This window comes from Bison bison, unplaced genomic scaffold, assembly GCF_000754665.1.
Source record: "Bison bison bison isolate TAMUID 2011002044 unplaced genomic scaffold, Bison_UMD1.0 scf7180017864388, whole genome shotgun sequence".
In the NCBI taxonomy this organism is placed as follows: domain Eukaryota; kingdom Metazoa; phylum Chordata; class Mammalia; order Artiodactyla; family Bovidae; genus Bison; species Bison bison.
The window spans coordinates 4,879,039-4,894,379 of NW_011494960.1; the positions used below are offsets into that span (position 1 = coordinate 4,879,039).

Consider the following 15,341-nt stretch of genomic DNA (forward strand, 5'->3'; position numbering starts at 1 on the left):
ATGGGCCTGTGACTGCTTTGACCAACACAGCTGGGTGAAAGAGACACTCTGCGACTTCCAAGGTAGAGGAGAAAAGGCCACCTTTGCTTTGCTCACGGTAACACTTGTCCTTGGGGCTTGGAGGCTTCCAGGGTCAAAGGAAGCCAAGCCACAGAGAGAGGTACGGGTGTCCTTACCTTCAAGTTGTCCCAGCCTAAGTGCCAGACGTGTGAGTGAACAAGTTTTGGAACAGCATGCTGCTGCTGCTGCTGAGTCGCTTCAGTCGTGTCCGACTCTGTGCGACCCCATAGACGTCAGCCCACCAGGCTCCTCCGCCCATGGGGTTTTCCAGGCAAGAGTACTGGAGTGCGGTGCCATCGCCTTCTCTATGGAATAGCATGGACCCCCACTATTAAGCCAGGTCCAGCCCTGGGGGCCTCCCCACTGAGACTCCAGACGTGGGGAGCATGGACAGGCTGTCTCGGCCGTAATCTTGTCCCAATCCTGAGACAGAGACCTGTGAGCATCATCAAACACTGCTTTCCAGCTGCCAGATTTTGGAGTCATTTATTAAACAGCCACAGAAACTCAAGAGTTTACCCGCTAGACAAGGTGGAGCCACTGAGAAATGATAAGCAGGGATCATGTAATCAGATTAATACTCTAGAAGGAGTTTTCTCACCCAAGAGTAGGATGGACTTGTTGGATAAGCACTGGGATCCGAGGTGCAGAAAGCAAGGAAAGGGCAAATGGAGTCATCTGGGGGAGAAACACGAGCAGAAAGACTGGAAGAAACCATGGTAAGAGACAGTGAAGACAGCGAATCCACTGTCCCTGGTGACCAGCCTTCCAGGAACAACAGAACAGAAGAGTCTGAGATTCTTTCTGATTTTCTGTGGAAAAGAAATGGATATGGAAACATAAGAGGAGAAGCAGGTTTGGGGGGGAGAAGAAGGGTTAGATTTTTAACATGTTTACGCAGATTACAGGGTTCTCAATGAACACCTTGAGACAGGGTGGATGCCCTTCTGCTTTGCAGTCAGGTGTGTGGGAGTCCCGGCTCCCTAACTTACCAGCTCTGTGACCTTGGGCAAGATACGGATGCCCTGCGGGCCCCTGCATCCCTGTTGGGAGGAGCGGATGACCACATGGATGACAGTGAGGCTGACAAGAGACAAGGTGTATAAAGCGCTGCACACCAAGCCAGCATTTAGAAACGCTCTCTAAACAGTAATACAGGGTAGCCGCTATTTTTATCACCGTGATCTTTATTGTTAACTGTTCTGCATACTTGGTCAGAAGCTTTGTGCGCAGGAGGCCTGGCTGCAGGGCATTAAACGAAAGCCGTTCCCAGGAAACCTCACACACACCTCTGGAAAAGGGTTTATTCAACCGTAAAGCCTATGTCCACCTCTAAAATAGCTGCGCCAGCCTGCCAAGGCGGGAGGGAAGCCCGGCTGTTAGCTGTCTTCAATCTCTCTGTCTCCCTCCCTCTCTTCCAACTCAACGGTTGAGTGGTTTTAATTAACAACTCCCACAGCGTAAGGCAAAAGTCACTCGATTAATAAAGCTCTAACGTGCCGTGCATGGTTCTGGGGTCTCCGGGTGGCGCTGAGCTTGTAATTGTATGTTTTGTTTGGGTTTGCGGCGGGTGGGAGGCTACACGACTACAATTTCCTCAGAGAAGTTCACGTATCACATGCACAAAGGCTGGAAACCGCCAGTGACTAAAACGCCCACTTTGATGAGACTTCATGGCCTGAAGCCACGTTGCAGTGAGGTGCTTCAAGAAACCACCACGCAGGAAGGGCTCAAACTCTGAACCTTCCTGACTCTGATCAGCTCACTGGTTTTTGTTTCCAAAACACACACATCAGTTTTGCCCCCACTCACTCACTGTCTGCGGGCCAGTACCTGGAGACTGTTGATACAAGTGTTTCTAATGCTATAGCAAAACCTGAGCCATTTAATTGAAAGGAAACTCAAAATAATGCTTTTGAGGCAAACAAAAGTATCCATTTTTGCCCCCACCTCAGCCACAGCCTCTTTGGTCCTTCCACAAGCATTGGCCAAGTGAAAGTCTGAATGCAGCTCAACACTCCAAGCCTTACCCTTTGAACATCACCCTCCATCTGTTTATATGGTTTCAACACTCCCTAATACGGCACAGGGGAAAACAAGGGTTTGTAATGTTCACAGACGCCCACTCCTCCTTTTTGGTCTTGCCCTCCATATAATTAGAGATATAGCAAGAAGCCATACTACAGCGTTCTGGAGCACAGGCTCTGAATTCAGCCTGGTTAAACACTTGGTCCCATCAGTTACTGTAATAGGGAAGAACAAACGTGACTCCATATTGTATCTGTTTCTTTTGCTTTGTGTTCTATTACTTTTGCTACAAGTTGAGAATGTTGTCTATAGCCTGAAATAGACAGGATACTTCTCAAGGCTCACTTTTCCATTCATATAGAGAAAAACAGTTGTAGAACAGAGGATAACATGTGTCTTATTGAGGATTACAGGAACATAGCATCTGACTGACAGTGGGCTGCTGCAAGAGCGAAGGATTCTGACCTTAAGAAGTCTGCACCAACCAATCACGTGCCCTCTCTTTCAGTGTAAACAAAGCCTGAACTCTAATTTGGATAAGACGGTTCTTTGGGACACTAGTCCACTATCCTCTCCATCTGCTGGCTTTCTAAATAAAGTTGCCATTCCTTTACCCAACAACACATCCCTCAATATATTGGGCTGCTGTGCAGTGAGTGGTACCAGTCTGTACTGAGTAACATTACCAGCTGTGTGACCTAATCAAGTAACCTAACCTCTCTGAGCTTGGTCTTCTCAATCATAAAGAGAAGATGAATAGCAGCCCTTATCTCAAAAAACTGATGTACAGGACAAGTGAGATAACACATGTAATGAGCTCCACTGAGCGCCCAGCCCATGAGAGAGACCCCAAAGCAGCTTAGCTGTTGTGAATTCCGGTACCACTGCTGCAGGACAGGCAAAAAGCCGCATGCTAGCAGGCGGGCTGGTTGACTTCTGTGGCCTTTTCCCATCTCAGCAGAGCCAACACCACATTTATTCTGTCCCACATTCCTAACAACTTGAGCTGACTTTACCCTTTAAACTTCATTGTCCAAGTATGTGAGATTTCTCATTTCAAAACAGATGCCTGCTCAATGACAAGTACAAAGCTCTGGGAACTGGGACACGGACTCCAACGTTGCAGCAGAGAGAAACACAGACCCCCGTCTCCAGCTTGTTATAAGATCAAGAGGTGAATATGGGCTTGATTTATAGCTGGAAGATCCTGGAGACAGATGTGGGCCTCTCCTCAGACTCTGAATCCTATTTTACTCTGGAGTCTCAAAAAAAATCATCATCCCTCCAGAGGCGCCCATGTCAGGATTGAGAGGAAAGATCAAAACCTCTACTTCTCGGGGAGATTTCTTATCAGGACCTGGGAATTCTGGAGGGGGTGTGATGATTTTCCAAGGCATGCACAGACTCGTGATTTGTGGTCATATCCCAGGTAGGATGTTTTAGCCTCGAGCCCTCACAGATGTTTCTACAAGCTGTGTTGCTCTTTGTCTCTAGACCACAGGTAAGCTGCCTCCTGACCCAGATGACTCATTCCTACTGATCACACTACACAGCCTGCTGGCAGACTGTAATGGTTAATTTTATGGGTTAACTCGGCTAGGCTGTGATACGTAGACACTTGGGGAAATATTAGCCTAGATACTGCTGTGAAGCTGCTTTTTAGAGGGGATCAACATTTAAACTAGTACACTTTGAGTAGAGCAGATTATGCTCCAAAATATGGGTGGGCTTCATCTAATCCGTTGAAAGTCAAAAGAGAATAAAAGACAGATGTTCTCAGGGAAGAGGAAATTCCACCTCTAGGCTGTCTTTGGGCTTGAGATGCAACACCGTTTTTTCCTCTGACGAACCCTAATACACAGACAGACTCTCACCCACTTAGCATGTATCTGGCTATCGTGCTCAAGAATAAGAAATGGTATTACCTCATCTTAATTAACATTCTAAGTAGGATAAAAGATCAGGAAAGCAAATAGAGGCGATGATTCCAAAACCCCAAAAGGAACGACCATTCCGTATGTGCCAAACGCTTTCAAAACACTATCTCCTTTCTTTTTCTGTACACTGAAGAAGCAGGCTATCACTGAATAAGTGGGAAACAGGCTTAGAAAAGGAACCCAATTTGCCAAGGTCACACAGCTGGCAAGCAAGGAATATGAAGGTCAGATCTTCTGACCACGAATCTCAAGTTTCTTCCATTCGACCATGTCTCCAGAGCAGCATGGTGAGAGGATCATGAGTTCCCAACAAAATTTCAGTTTCTTATCTTGATCTCAGTTCAGGCACATATGGTCTATTTTAGGGCCAAAATACTCCCAACCTCGTCCAAATGGTTCTTTTCATCTTTACCTCAACTCGAGCTTGGTGGCCTCCAACCCTGCCATCATAAATCTGTAGAGCCACTCTGTAGCTGCTGGCCCTTGCAAAATAGCTGGAAAGGGTGCTTTCGGTGCTCTATAAGCTGAAGACAAAGATAAATGAGACTGGGTTTTCTAGATGAGAGCCATGCAAAGGCTAAACAGGAAATACAGAGGACCTTCGGGTCTACCTGTGACACAGATCTCTCCACTCAAGGTACACGTGCAGATCTCCCTGGTTCATTGTTCAAGAATCTGCCTGCCAAGGCGGGGGACACAGGTTCGATCCCTAGTCTGGGAAGATTCCACATTCACAGGGCCACTGGGTCCATGTGCCACAACCACTGAGCCCGCCCTCTGGAGCCTGTGAGCCGCAACTCCCGAGCCCACGTGCTGCAGCTTCGGAAGCCAGCTCACTGTAGAGCCTGAGCTCCGCAACAAGAAAAGCCACCACAATGAGAAGCCCGTGTATCACACCTAGAGAGTAGCCCCTGCTCATCGCAACTGGAGAAAGTCCACACACAGCAACGAAGATCCAGCACAGCCAAAAATAAGTAAACGATTGAACGAATTTTTTTTAAAAAGGTACCTTTGCAAAACACTGAGTAGAGACAGAGGAGCCTGCAGACTCTACTAGAGAGGGTAGTCCTGAAGAAAGCAGAAAATACTCTACTAGAACAAATAGAGGAACCAAGATCACAATGAAATGCCGGCACACGAAGGGAAAGAAGGGAAGGGCAGCCTTCTGTTAAAAATCTCGTTCATGGGCTTAAAAGCAATGAAGTTAACAATCAGCCTCTTGGCTCTTCATTTTTCTTATTAGTAAAATGAAAACATCCTATAAAGTTCAGGGATATATATAGTACCTGGCACACAGAAGATGTGTGATATACATTGGCCCCTACTCCATCATCCATCGAGAGCTGCGGAGTGGGCATATGTTTTTCCTGCATGTGTAAGCATCCTTTGGTAACTGTGAGCTCACAGTCCCCGCTTTATCCTGACGAGGACCTATATTGATCAAAAGTGAGATCGCAAAAGAAGGAGTACCACATGGTCAGCCTGAGAACTGATCCTGTCGGTCAGAGACCCCAGAGCAAGGCCTGGGATGGAGGAGACCCTCGTTAAAAGTGTGTTGACTTGAAATAATTAAAAATGCAGTCTCTTTGCAGCACAGATTAATGGAGACTTTCCCTTGGTTGGATACGTGGGGCTGATCTGAGTAAGGCCAAAGCGGCTGCGTTGATGATGCTCACCAACGAAGAGCCCTGTGAAGGGCAGGAAGTCTGTTCCAACAGAAGGGCAGAAGGGAATGGGATATAGTGCATACTGTTACCCCCCACCAGGCTCTGAACTGGGTATTATATGTGCATCCTATCCCATTTAATCTGGGCAACACCATCACTATTATGAGAACGGTGTGGAAGGGTCTAGCAGTTCTGCGCATGTCACCTCATTCAATCGGTCACCGCAACTCCAGGCGTTAATATTCTCATCTGTAGATGAGGGAAGCCTGGTCCCCAGAGAAGAAAGTGAGAACAGAAGAGGTCCCCTCGGGGCCTGCCCTATTGTCAGACCCCCCACATCTTGCCTCCCACTGTGAACATTTACCACCATCTGTCTTGGGTTAGACTTAACTACTGAGCACAGGTCAGCCTCCCCCTTGGGCCTGGAGCAATTCTCCAGGGCAAGAATTGGAAGGCTGTGGGAGTGGGGTTTTCCTAAAGCCCAGGGAATTACATTCCAGAGGCTGCCACATACTCTGCTGAAGCACTCAGCCGGCCCTGGTCCGGGGGTGGCCTGGAGGCCTGAGACAGTCTAAGGGCAGTGAGCGGTGCCAAGAGGCAAGAGGGCAAGCTGGCAAAGGATGGACAGACATCAGCTATTTCAGACAGTGCCGCGCAGGCTGGAGCCCGGGAGCTGGCCTTGACTCTCTGGCGCCTCCATGCCCCCAGGTCAGGCGGAGTTTTAGGAGAGAGTCTCTCTGACCCCATGTCCCCATTCCTGGGGCCTTGGCCTTACCCAGAGCTGTGTCACCCGACCCTGGGCTCTGAGAGCTCCTGGCCTGAGCCCACCCCCACCCGTCTTGAATCTCCAGCCAACCCATCCCCAAACAACGCACCACTCTTACAGAACTACACCCCGCACCCATTATGTCTTCATGCCTTTGTTCTTGACCTCGGTCTGCCTGGCTGCTTGCTTATCCTTCAAGGCTCGGCTCACAGGTCCTGAAGGTGCTATAGCTGCTGCTGGTGGGGGACACCACACACAGTGCTGAGTGCTCTGTCCACGCAGACTCTGGGCCAAGTTCACGGGCATGAACTCACTGAAGCCACACAAGAGCTCTGAGACGGGCCCGGGAGCGTGCTCCGGGGCACCGAGCCCAGAGCAGAGCAGCCAGGCTGGCCTTCGTGCCACGGCCCCCAGCTCCCAGCACACCCTCGTCTCCACTCACTGTCCTCTTGGAAGGCACTGCAGCTTCCCTTCTCCGGAGCTCCCCGCCCTGACACTGACCTGTCACCTGCCTGTTCCATGAGCATCCTCAGGGATGCTCTGCATCTCATTCATTTCCCTCAGCCTTCCTGTCTTCGGCACAGTCTCCAGTACACAACAAACTCCGTAAACACTTTTTAAATGGCAATTTACTGCCTTTTGCCTGGAGCCTCCCCAGAAGGCAGGCCCCAGGAAGGGTTTCCAGGTCCAGGGGAGCCTATGTGTGGGAGGATGTCGCTGAGGATGGGTGAGCAGACGGCGGGCAGTCCCTTCAGAAGACTTTCTTCTCTCCAAAGCACCCACTTTCATTCACTCCCCCCCTTCCTTCCCTGCAGGATTCTGCGGTCAGGGGTGGGAGTGGGAAGGGATCAAATCTCAAAGCAAGCTAGGAATTTCCCAAGCAGTCGGGGCCCAGTTTTCCTGAGAAGACAAGGCACCCCTCTCCCCCCACTTTTTCCCCCCTCTCTTCCCCATAAATTACTAAGCCAACATTTGCTCTTATGAGTAACGGTCTGAGCTGCCCATGTCAAAGTTGGACCACACTTCATTTCTCCACAGGGCTGTTCTCCAGGAAATCTTTTTTGCGTTCTGTCCTCTGCCTGCTAAATCTATCGTCACTGCCGACAGTGGCGCGAGCAGGCTTGGGAAGCTGGAGAATTTCTCTACTTTCACCATGTCCTGAGCTCAACTGTTCTTTCTCCTCTGATTAAACTGCCTGCTCAGCTGCCTACAAGGGCTGAGTGATTGCCCACACTCAGTAAATCAAGCAAGTCTGCAGTGTGGGGAAGAAGACGTGCTCAAAAGCGATGCCGCCCCAGCCACTGGGGACAGACTACTCATCTTAGTAGCCAGGGCCATCTGTCCGCAGCGCTGCCCGGGTCAGATGACATCACAGCCAGGTGAGGAGAGCTGGCGTGTGCTCACCGACACTTCGGGAAATGAATCCTGCCTGCTGCACAACCCCCTGTGCTCGCTCAGGGTTTGCCTATGATTTTTAACACCAAGGAAAGTATCAGAAGGGGCCAAGCATTCCTGGTTTCTGTGAATTCATACACTGCTAAGACTTGTATAAATCACCAAGGGAAGTGAGGAAACACCAAGGGAAGCAGGGAGGAACAGAGAGGCTGAAAGGCTGGGAACTGGCCCAGTTCCACCACTGGCACACTGGGCTACCCCGGGCCCAAGGCCTCACGCTGGAGCACCACTGCAATTTGTTTTTGTTTTTTGACATCACATGACTTGCAAAATCTCAGTTCCCTAACCAGGGATTGAACCTGTGCCTTCCCCACTGAAAGTAAAGAGTCCTAACCACTGGCCCGCCAGGGAGGTCCTTGGATTTTTGATGTGTGAGTGTGTATAAAAGGAATGCAGGGCATTAGGGACAAGTGGTTTGCCCAAGGCCCTACAGATCTGTCTAGACAGCAGTCTCCACCTTTCCACGGCAGTTCAGCCTCCCGAACATCACTGAGACCTGACCAGTGTCCGACGGGAGACCTGGAACTCCCAAGCCTTCCAGGAACCCCAAAACCAAGATCACTTCAGAGGGATCAACCTGGAGAAACACGAGCCCACCTTTTCAAGTCTCAGAGGTACCTGCCACATCCGCTGGACCCTATCATGACTTAGCGCCTTTCAGGACAGCCTCACCTAAAACTGTTTCTCTTGGCTCTGGCACGCATTTTGGCCAAAAGGAGTGTTTTGGCTTCCTTCCCTATCAGTTTGCCAGGAACAACAGCCTGTCAAGGTGACTTCAGGTCTGGCCTGGAAAGACCAAGAGAAACATTTAGCAGAGAAGAAAGAGCCCGGCTGTATCCTATGCTGACTTGATGAGAAACGCTTCCCTCATTTGTCCCAAGACGGTCTCGGAAGGAAGGAAGAGAGGAACAGGGCACCTTCGCTCCCGTCCCCACGGCGTACGGCCTTCGTACTTTCTTTCCCTTGCACTGTCGGTGTCCAGCTCGCTGGGATTGAGGGAGGCACAGGTTTGGAATAAATAGAGCCATGGAAAGGAAGACCATGTGGCCAGGGCGTCAAGCTCAAGGGGCTTCAACCTGAGACGCATCTTCTTTCAGAGGCCTGTGGCCGCTCTTGTTTCACTGCAGGTCCCTGTAGCCTTTAGTCAGTGGGTATCAACTGGTCACTTACTATGGAACAGGCACTGTGCTAGCCAATGCAGACAGGGGAGCCCCTAAGACAGACTGCACTTCGACCTTTAAGAGCTGGTAACAGGCATGGGCTCTGTCCGTTTCTCATAATCAATGTACTGAAACAATCTGAAAAGGTGTTTTGTATGGATGCCTGGTTTGATTTTATACACACATTATATATTTGTAATAATTCTGGTGCGATGCTGTCAGTGCTATTACAGGTATGTCGAAGACGATCAGAGCCCAGAAGAAAGAATCACTGGCTCTGCCTGGATAGAATCGGGGAAGGCTTCCTGGAGGAGGTGACCTGGCAAGCAATGATGGGAAAGGCAACACAGGGTGTTGTGCATGAGAAGGGTGCACGGACGCATAAAACACCCCATGTGGTTAAATGTCTGTGTTTCCCCCACCCCTGAAAAATCATATGGTGAAGCCCTAGTCACCAGTTTGATGGTATTAGGAGATGGGGGCTCTGGAAGTTAAATGGGTTTGAAGAGGTCACAAGGGTGGGGCCCCCCAAGTGGGATTAAGGCCCTTAGAAGAGGAAGACACTCCAGACCTGCTTCTCTCTGCTTTGGGAGGACCATAGCAAGCCAGCAAGGGGTGCTCACCAGAACGTGACCATGCTGGTACTTTGATCATGACCTTCCAGCCTCTAGAACTATGAGAAGCAGATGTCTGTTATTGAAGTCACTCAGCCTATGGTATTTTGTCATCATAGCTGGAGCGAAGACATGCCATGACATTTCTATGGAGGAGTAAGGATTCGTGAGGACGGGTTCCTCAGCTTCAGAGGGGTGAAGTCTCCCAGCAGGCATGTGTGGCATCTGTTGATGGAGTAACCCCTGATACCCAGCAGGGAAGACTGCCATCATCGAAAAGCCAACTCCGAAGACGTACTTACTCACAGCCCCGTGTTCTCTCCTGCACTAGACTTCTGGCCAGGCCACATTCAAAGAGGAGCAAACCACTACACTCTCCACTCTCTCAGTCTTGAATAACACCAGCTCTGAGTCGTAAACCAATAAAATGATTCTTTGAGTTAGAAGCAATCAAAACCACCGCATCACACCCTGTATGCGCCACTAGGTGGAGCTATGCGTTGCACTGAAAAGAAATACCAGAGGCTAAATTGATTTTCTCTTGAGTGTTCTGTAAATAGAATGACTGCCTAACACAGTTGGTGGTGGCAAGTTATATAAGCCCAGAGTCCTGTGAGGGTAGGCATGAAGGACAGACCATTCACAAAATATTTGTTAAATTCCTACTTGTGCTAGAATCTGAGACAAATCACGGGTACTGCCTGCCTTCTGGGAGCTCCACGTGTGGCGGAGGACAGACACACACACACACGTTGTGCGTGACGGTTCTCGAGTATCCGGGACTCTCCCAGGCGATCCTCAGGGTCTGTGTCTAATTCTCAAATGAAAACTTGTTCTTAGTTCATTTGGCAGAAGTGAAAGTTGCTCAGTCGTGTCCGACTCTTTGCGACCCCATGGACTATACAGCCCACGCAATTCTCCAGGCCAGAATACTAGAGTGGGTAGCCTTTCCCTTCTCCAGGGCAACTTTCCGAGCCAGGAATCAAACCAGGGTCTCCTGTATTGCAGGCAGATTCTCTACCAATTGAGCTATGAGGGAAGCCCTCATTTGGCAGAGGCAAGTTTAAATCTCAAATCTGCCTGCCTCTCAAGACCATACTCTTTCCTCAACACAGTCCCCCTCAAACACTTCCTGTGCAAAGCAAAAGGTTCAAGCGCAAGGTTGGGTGTGGATCAAGGCCACCAGAAATGAGGCAGAGCTGGCTCTGCCTGAGGGAGTCTAGGAGCGCACCACAGAGGAGGTTTTTCTGTTTTGAAAAGTCAGATAAGCTTGAGGGGAAAGAAATTCCAGGGAGACAGAGACAGGTCCTATGGCACAAGGCTTTGCAAATGCAGGAGACGACCGTGGGTAACAAGCGGCACAAGCCGGACACTGGGGAGTACGGGGCACCTGAGGACCGACGTGGCCAGGGTGCAGGCTGGGAGGGCGGCTGAGGGAAAGACCATCAGCAGCCTCCCTGTTAAGAAGTTGACATTTGTTCCCACAGGCAATGGAAAGCCATCAAAGACTCTTAGAGAAATTTCTGATGTTGAATTTAAATGGTCTTTTCTTTTTTCCAGGAAGGGAGGTAAATTCATAGTATGGAACATTATTACAACTCAACGACTCCTTTGAAAAGAAAAAAAAAAAACTTTCCAAACATATGGACTCTAAGTCTGTCCCTTTAATTTCCCTCTATACCATATGGCGCGCTGAAGTTTGGGAAGATGAGTAGATGGTTCGGCTTCACAGACCAAATCTTAGTAAGAGACATCTACGTCTGTTACTTTTAATTCCTTTTCCACTAACCACAGCTGAATTCCAATTTATCAGTCTAATAAAATGAAGTGGTGAGGTCAGGCGGTTTCTTATAAAGTACTTAGACATGCCTGGCACATGCTAAGTGAAATAGGAGGGTTTAGTGAGTACACGCACACAGAGGCCAAAGGCGTGTGCCCTTAGTTCCTTAGTAAACTCCATGGAAATCACGTAACGTCAGCCCCGCCTTAGGGAAACCCTAATGGTACACAGGTGCGCATGCGTTCATATCCAGGAGCAACAAGGAGCTGGAGACATCAAAAAACAGCTCTTCGACCAAGCTGAGGTCCAGCGTCATTTTAAAAACAAAGGCCGTGGGTTTTCCGAAACTAGAATTTACTTCCACATCAGTCTTACTAAATAAACTTGCTGTAAACTTTCACAAGAACTTTCCTCAAAGAGCCTCCACACTGATTTATAGAATACTCATGCATCAAGGCTGCTTCCACTAAGTCAAGCAAACATCTGGGTGAAAACTGTAGTCATTTCACGGTTCCCAAGTGCTGGGATCTTTGAGGCTGATATGACATCTGAACGTTGTCTGAAACTGTGTGTCTTCATCAGACGTTTGCCATTAATTAGATAAAACCTCAAAGAGAAATCTAACTGCAGAAGGTTAGAAACGAAATTCATTGTAGTGCTTCAAGGCTTCGGGAAGCTAAATAACGAGCTTCAGTGTCACAGAGTTCAGCAGTGGTACAGCAGGATTCAATCTTACCTGATATTTGTCTGTTTTCTTTCCACTACACCAGCTGCCTCAGCAATCTGGCTTATTGGGCAGATTCTGAAGCACAGACTAAAGGGCCGGTCCTTCAATATCTACAGCCTTGTCATGTTTATAAAAGGAAAAAGAACGGAGTGCAAAGGACATTAAATGGTGTGCCCTGAGCTCTGCATATAAAGGCAAGTGGGTAACTGAACCTCAAAGGAGAAACTCACACGCACTTCCACAGAGTGGAGTCGTGCTTCACTAGTGCTCTAGAATGTCACGACTAGGAGGAGTGTGAGATGCCATCTGGGCCGCCTCTCTTCACTGTGCAGGTAAGCCTCTACATTAAAAGTAACTGGTGGGAGGAGAGGGAGGGAGTTGGAAACAGACCAGCGTGCTCCAATTTCAATAATTGGGTGGTTTGCTTACATTTCCACACTTGCATCTACACTTGCTCTAAGTGCTATCTCACTTGCTAAAAATGTAAGCTTCCCAAAGCAGGAAGTGAAACGTAAACATTTGTGCTTTTTAGCAGGCATAACAGCTCTGGTTTGAATAGCTAAAGAGACTAGGAATGTCTCACTGTAACATCCCTAAGGTTCAGTTTAGGGTGTTTCAATGTCGCCACCTTGTGGAAACTGTTGGTAGTACATGAAAATAAACATGCCTTCACTTATTAAAAGACTGACCTGACAAGAGAATAAATGTTTCTTTAAATAAGAAAATCTCAAAATAATCCCAAAATGTTTGGTTGTATATCACAGTGGGAAGTGATAAAGATAACCCTGACACCATGCTGAATACCAATGGTCTTCTTAACAATAAGAATTAAAATAATTATTAAATAAATTTAACTATAAATTATTTTAATTTTAATAAAAATTTAATTGTAAATTATTAAAATAATTTAAAAAATTAAATTATATGCAATTTTAGTAATACGCATATATCACTGTTTTCATGGGCTTCCTAGCTGGCGCTATAGTGGTAAAGAAGTCACCTGCCAATGCATGAGACAAGAGAGACGTGGGCCAAGCCCTGGGTTGGGAAGATCCCCCTGGAGGAGGGCATGGCAACACACTCTAGTCTTCTTGTCTGAAAAATCCCATGGACGGAGGAGCCTGGCGGGCTCCAGTCCAGAGGATCGAAGTTGGACACGACTGAAGTGACTTGGCACGCATGCTCACGCACACTGTTTTCCTGTTCATGTAAAACTAGAGACACGAAATGACGCTCTAAGTTTACGGGATCATTTGATTTGCCGTTAACTGTCCCAGCTATGAGGGCAGCAGAAAGCTGTTGCACAGTAAGAGTTTGGAGGTGCCTGTCTTCCAAGATTTCACCGTGGGATGGTTCTACAAGCAACAGGCAGAAAGCCAAAGTACCCCTATCTGTAAGCTTTAAATAAAAGAACACTTCTGGACAGACAGGTAGAACTAAGTAAATCAATTCTGAAATAAACTCAAGTAGCTGTGTTATTTCAACACGGCAATGAAATCCTGGAGAAGGTGGGCCGGTACACTGGTTAAGGAGCTGCGTTCAGGAGCACTAGCCCTGAGCCCTGCCTCTTAACTACTCAACTTGGGCAAGTGGTTTAACCTTCCTGAGCCTCAGTTTACTCTTCCATAAGATGGGGATTTATGATATTACCTACTTCAAAGGATTGCTGTGAGGGAAGAAGATAATATATATAAAGCACAATGCTTGGCAAGTAGTGGGAGAACGAGCTATTATTAAGAAAATACTGACTCACCCACGGGGTTCTTGATCACTACATTCAGGAAAATGAATGGCATGATCATCATGCCTGATTTTTATTATCTGTAATTTAATGTTAGAATGTTAGAGGAGGGGAAGATCTTGAAGGACTTCTGGGCAAGCCAGGTTAACAGATGAAGGGATCACGGGCAAGCGGGGTAGATGAATGCTTGTTCAGCTTCCACGGGGATCTGCAACTGGGGCAAACGCAGGAAGCCAAGCCTCAGGCCACACAGGGTCACGGCCTGGCTCAGACATCACCTCCTCACTCCCCTTATCTTCACATGTTACAGGGAGGTTGGGCTTGCTCCTTCATCCATGCAGCTGTGTGCTTGCCAGTTCAGCAAAGTTTATATACTCCTACGTGTACAAGGCACTAGGGATTCAGTGGTGGGCAAGCCGGATTCTCCTGCTGCATCATGGCACTTACTGCTGTAAGCAGGAGCAGGCGGAGAGACAATAAAATACAAACCCATCCTGACAATAATCACATGGACGAAGGAGCCTGGCAGGCTACACACCATGGGGTCGCAAAGAATCAGACATGAGTGAGTGAAACACACACCCAGGATAATTCTTAACACTGATAAGCTTCCAAATAAGTATAAATACAGTGATGGAGAACAGGCCTGGGACAAGTCACATATAGGACTTGAAGTTGAAAGGTCAAGGAGGACCCTTTAAAGAGATGCTGGCAGAGCAGCCAGAAGGAACCAGTATAGAGATCTGGGCGACAGGACCGAGGCAGAGAAACAGTGCAAAGGCCCTGAGGCAGGGAAGAGCTTGATGAGAAGGAACACAAAACCAGCTGCAGCAGAAGGAGAATGGAGAACAGCCAGCCCTCAGAGGCAGGTACTGACCTGCCTCCTGAGAAACCTATATGCAGGTCAGGAAGCAACAGTTAGAACTAGACCCGGAACAACAGACTGGTTCCCAATAGGAAAAGGAGTACGTCAAGGCTGTATATTGTCACCCTGCTTATTTAACTTATATGCAGAGTACATCATAAGAAACGCTGGACTGGAAGAAACACAAGCTGGAATCAAGATTGCTGGGAGAAATATCAATAACCTCAGATATGCAGATGACACCACCCTTATGGCAGAAAGTGAAGAGGAACTAAAAAGCCTCTTGATGAAAGTGAAAGAGGAGAGGGAAAAAGTTGGCTTAAAGCTCAACATTCAGAAAACGAAGATCATGGCATCTGGTCCCATCACTTCATGGGAAACAGATGGGGAAACAGTGGAAACAGTGTCAGACTTTATTTTTCTGGGCTCCAAAATCACTGCAGATGGTGACTGCAGCCATGAAATTAAAAGACCCTACTCCTTGGAAGGAAAGTTATGACCAACCTAGATAGCATATTCAAAAGCAGAGACATTACTTTGC

The 15,341-nt window shown here is 48.0% G+C and overlaps 1 protein-coding gene across 4 annotated transcripts in view; it reads right to left on the reverse strand.

Annotated features, from left to right (window-relative positions):
• The window catches only part of NAV2 (neuron navigator 2), a 177,660-nt gene that overhangs the window by 146,557 nt on the left and 15,762 nt on the right, over nt 1–15,341 (reverse strand). The window lies entirely within an intron of this gene.